This window comes from Bidens hawaiensis, unplaced genomic scaffold (genome assembly GCF_021521415.1).
Source record: "Bidens hawaiensis isolate Kalapana, Puna unplaced genomic scaffold, B.hawaiensis_p1.1 tig00010545_1, whole genome shotgun sequence".
Taxonomy (NCBI): Eukaryota; Viridiplantae; Streptophyta; class Magnoliopsida; order Asterales; family Asteraceae; genus Bidens; species Bidens hawaiensis.
The window spans coordinates 552,478-558,477 of record NW_027491804.1 but is presented as its reverse complement, the minus strand read 5'-3'; positions in this window follow the sequence as shown (position 1 = coordinate 558,477).

Sequence of the window (6,000 nt, the reverse complement as noted above, 5' to 3'; positions counted from 1 at the left end):
ATTGACCGAGTCTCTGGAAATCTTTGGATGTGCCATGTATAACTTTGAAGTTCTTTCACCTCTTGCCACGATCAACGAATCACGAGTGAGTTTCCAAATTCCACCACCAAAGGTACCGTGGAAACCATCATCATCTAATGTGCCTACGGAGATCAAGTTAAGTCTAATATCCGGAACATGTTTCATATTGTGTAAAACCAAATCCATCCCAGTATCAAACTTCAAGCAAACATCCCCAACACTAACGATCTTTGATAGCCCATTATTACCCATCTTGACATTCCCAAAATCACCAGGAGTATAAGACGAATAAAATTCCCTTTGTGATGTCACATAACAAGTAGCACCACTGTCAACAACCCAACTCGAATCATCACGTGCAATGTTCACCCTATCATAATCACAACAACTATGAAACTCTTCGGTGGCAGTGTTAGTTTCAGAAGTACCTTCATCACCGTCGTCTTTCTTATGATTGTTCTTTTTATTGTTGTAATTAGCCTTCTTTTTCTCCTTTTTCAATTGTCTGCAATATTTTATTGTGTGCCCTTTTCTACCACAATGATGACACTAATAATTTTCAAACTTCCCTCTAGACTTACTACGGTGCTTTTCTTTATTACTCGAACCTCTGCTATGGCTTCTCCCCTACTTTCGGTAACCAAGGCATCTGAATGTGAAGAGGAACCTTGTGACTTTCTTCTCATCTCTTCATTTATAATACTACCTTTAGCCAATTCCATAGTAATAACACCGTTAGCTGCGGAGTTGGACAACGATGTCCTAAAAGTATCCCAAGAATCCGCTAAAGTATCAAGAAGCCATAAACCTTGTATCTCGTCTTCAAACTTAATACCTATACCCGCAAGCTGATTAATAACACCATGAAAAACATTCAAATGATCGGTAACAGGAGTTCCATCACGGTATTTTAAGTTTATCATCAAGAACAAATTATTGTTCCCGGTCTTCCGAGCATACAACTCTTCAAGCTTGGTCCACAAAGTACGAGCATGACTCTCCCCGCTAATGTGGTTCAAAACATTATCATCAACCCATTGCCGAATATACCCACAAACCTTCTGATGCAAAATATTCCATTCTTCAACAGTTTTATCTTCATGTTTATTGGTACTAAAAACAGGCAAATAATAATCCTTCACGTAAAGAAGGTCTTCCATCTTGCCTTTCCAAACATGATAATTAGAACCATTCAAACTCACCATCCTACCTGTATTAGCTTCCATCGTTCAAACAAGTCTTAACCCAAGAACAAGAGCCGAAGCTCTGATACCACTCTGTTGGAAAAATGACCACCTAGCCACGAACGGTAAACAAAAATTGCGGAATTAATCTTCGTTTGCTAAACTTTTTCCCAACCCAAATGAACCAATGAGGATGCAAACAAATAGTGTAATTAAAAGTAAATAGGACACAATAATTTTAGCGTGGAAAACCTCTCAAGAAGAGAGTAAAAACCACGGGACTACTAGAGCCGCTTCAACTCCACTATCACCAATAATAGCAATACAAAGTCTCTCTAGGTAAAACTAGAGGGATACACAGATCATCTTATACTTGGTACAAACAATCTTCAAGTATATGAAATCAAACTACAAAAACGTAATGAGTAAGAGGTATCACCAACAAGAGAATGAATCAATCTTTGGCACGTCTCTTATCTTCACAAAACACCAAAATAAGTGGAGCACCCAAAAAAAACCTCTTCTTAACTTGTTTATGTTAACAGTAGAAGAAGAACAAGAAACCCTCAAAAGTAGTTTCGTATGTGTGTATGCGGCATAATCAAATTGAGCTTCACAAGAAAAACCTTATATAACTTTCATCTTTTTTTCTTACTTCTCACGTGAAGGAAAAGCCCATGCAGGCCCAAACCCAAAACACCACCTTTTGTTTTTCTTGTGTAGTGCCGTGAACAATAAAAACCAAATATATATTTTTCTTTTTTTTTTCTTTATTACTAAATAACTATAATAATAGTACTAAAAACCCATGTAGGTAATATTATGTTGGGTTTTCTCATGGGCAAAAAAAACCCCAACATTAACTAGATTAGTTATATTTTGTCAAACCCGATAGAAAACCCGAAACCCGATGGGTTACCTAATAAATAACCGACGGGTTTGGGATGAGCTTTAATAATCGGGTATGGGTTTGGGATTACCTAGACCAGACCCAAACCTGACCCGTTGTCATCCCTAATATCTGTTGAGAAACACACACTCAACACACCATATGTCTTTTCGTCATTAAGAATTAATTTCTTGTCATTGTCATAGCAGCTTTCAATAGGGGCATCAACCGGTCCATCAACAGTTTGAACCGTCAGCTTCTGAGGTCCATTTTCAATGGATCGAAGTAGTACAAAATCAGCCATTCTTATAAAGTTCTTAAATCTCCATTTGAAATAATCAAAATTACTTTCAAAGGTCATAAGCTTAGAAAGTTTAGTTGTGGTTCTAGCCTCATTCTCAAGCATTAGGGAGCCCTCAACAACTCATGATCTTGTTACATCTTGTTTGTAAGGTTGAAAATCAAACATTCTTGTAGAACAACAGCTTCTGTCAAAAACTCTAAGTACAAACATATCAAGTCGAATCAAACAAATAGAATCAAACCGAATCGAATACTGAAACAAGTCGAATCGAATTGTGAAACGGAACAAATCAAATTTGGAACGAATCGAATCGAATATTGAGAATTTGATTCGATTCAAATTAAGAATTCGATTCGATTGAAATTATGATATTCGATTCGATTGAAATTGATACTCGATTCGATTGGAATTTTTAGAAAATACAATTTTCCTTTTTCGTACGGAACCTTATCCAATCACACTTTTACCTAGTTATTCAAATTCCAACACCTTAAGAAACCTGAAGAACAACTTTAACAGCTCCAAACACAACTTTTAACCGATTTCAAGCCTTCAAACACACTTTCTAGCCCGAAACCCACTTGTAACACAACAACACAAGTCTCAAACACAAGAACCTCAACTAGTAGAGCCGAAAGCTCTGATACCAATTGTAGGTTCTATAAACGAATCAAACAACTAATTTCTTGAATCAACCTCAACTACTAGCTATCGGAAATCACTAGTAGCTAACCGAGATCTCGGATCTTGTTGGTGTCTGGTTGTTTTCGTATATGGAAAGAAAGATGTGAGTAGATGAGATGTGGATAAGATAGTTTGCAAAAAGGTTGTTGTATGCATGGAAGCTTGCACTATCTATAGTACAAGTTCCATGAACCGTTCTTTGATTATTCACGACTTATTGAGCTCCAAATACATGGCATAGGGCCAAACATACCTAGACGAGAACCGAAAGCTAATAAATTACATCGTGAGAAAAACATAATAATACAAAAACTTAATAATACAAAAGACTTCCATAAAAAATAGGGCCTTACAATTGTTAATTACAAAGGTAACTTAATTTGGTCCATATATAATTTAATACACTATTATTCTTTGTAAAGTTATAACTCACATAGTTCAAATGGTTCAACCTGTGTCGTACACAGGTACCTTACTGATGCCACTGCAGTTCACGTTCAACTTCTTTTCCGTATTCCAATGATTGTGTTTAGCAGATTTCAGACATTTTTCAAATTATCAGAGGTATGCTAATTCTGATTTAGGGTATAAACCTCACAGATCAATAATACTAATTAAACATTTCACGAATCAAAGATTTAAGTATTATTGTTGATCCTACTCACGGGTATTTAGCTTAGTTGTAAATAAAACTAGTAGAAATCGAAAAAAAAGATACCATCACATAAATGTAAACGGTAAATTTGTGGTTGTGATGAATGTGACAAATTAACCATGAGTTCACTCCATGATCCTTGATATGATTAAGATTTTTGTTCATCATCAACTCCTCTTTAAAATTAGTTGAGATAACTGTTATAATGCCCTGATGGTAGTAAATCTTGTCACAAGTTGGTTCAAAACATGTTCGTCGTCTGTTCCTAGCAAAATTAATGGCTAATTTGCGTCTAAATATTATGTTTCTAAAAACTCCACGACATTACATTATTTATTTTCCGTCACGTTTGCTTAGCGTCTAACGTGTTTTTTAAAGTCTAAAAATGTTGTAAGATCGGTTAAAAAGGGCCTTTACAACAGTTTTTGCGTAACGAAAGTAGTTTATATTGTAGTGAAACAACAATAATGAAACTATTCAAGTAACTTTCAAATCAAAACATCTTAAATGAAAATAGTAAAATCGCGTCAATAACCTACCATTGAAAATTAATATTGTAAGAACATATACAAATCTTATTTATAACAAATATATATGGGAGGGAGGGGATCTGAAAAATTATGTAAAAAGTATACACAAAAAATACCAAAACAAAGTCAAGGAAGATGAATCAAACTTGCCACTTACAATCCCCTCCTATATAATGTTTCTAATCGACTAATTCTCCTCAGGGATACTTTGTAACTTAGGCTTCCATGGTTGCTGGAAACCACTTTGAAGATGATGATCATCATAATTGAGCTCGGACCGATGGCTAGAATCAATTAAACGATCCAGGATTTGGTTCACCGGTGTGTTATGAAGATCATCCACATTACCCAACAATTCCTCCAGCTTCTTCTTGCTCAACATGATCTTAACTTCTTTATTCTTGCTACTATTGCTGTTTTTGTTCACCGAGGGATTTGATCGGTTATCGATTCTTTCATCAAGCAAAAGGGTCTGCTTTTGTTGAAGATAGGGGTCAGAATAGTACACCCAATGATCATTTTCGTCCTCGGTTTCAGCCCACACCATGCTTGACAATCGCGATCCTTTCAAACACGAGTTACCCATTGCGAGAATCAAATCGGATTTAGACCCGTAGAGTCCAGTCCAACTCAGTAACGATGGAGGGTTTGAAATTGTGTTAATATTGAGGAAGGGTTTTGATGAAAAATAGAGAGATTGGTGGTATTGGATGGTAGTGTATATACATATATACATACAAGATATGGAGGTGGGGTGGGGGGGGGGGGGTGATGTGGGGTAGGGGAGGACCTGGTATGTGATGAGGTGGCGTGTTGGTTGGTTGACCAAACACAGGACAACGTTGTTCCTCGAAGACACTACGTTTGACCGGATCCATATTAATATTCACGGCTGACTTTGCATGGCTTCATTCAAGCTCCTTAAGCCGACTAAATTTCTTTTGTTTATTTTTGATAAATGTAATCTCAAAATCTCAAATAAATAGTTGTTTGAATATTTAATGAGAGCTAATTAAATATGCTCTACATATATATAGGTTGCTATTGGAAACTTATTATACGATAGCATCTTGATGAAGAACTTCAAAAACTTTGAAACGGTGTCCTTTTTGTTACAAATTACTAATAATTAAGTAGTTTGGCGACGCAATCACGTGATTGGTCGCCAAACTTCTTATTTGCTTTTAGTTTGTTTTACATATTTAAATTTATGTCGGTGCATTACCGAAAAATGCGAGGTTTTTTTTATTGTTTATACCACCAAAATGATCCTGGTCAAGTTCGTATAGGGGACACGCCTATATTTTTTTTATTGTCATGGTCTTTTTTATGTATATATGTTAATTTGTTGTATTTTGAGCATAGAGGAATTAACTTATTGTTCTAATTTCGAAATCGTAACCTGACACCAACCAAACATGCGTCGATTCACCAACACAACACATGGTTTTCTACTTATGATTTGCTCTCGACAACGTCGATTTCGACTGAATTCGCGTTAGTTCGCAAACACAATGTGTGGGGTTTTTTATAATTTTTTTTATCCCTTGATTTCATAATTAATGAATTCGTATCAGTTCGCAATTGCATCGCACTTGTTTTTTTTTTCGCCACAATTTTTAAAATTTTTAAATATGTTCAATTGTTGTACAATTAAGAGTGGACGAATATCTGGGTTGCTTTATTTTTTCGGTCGTAAGCAGATACCAATTGAAGTGTCATCGGTTCGTAAC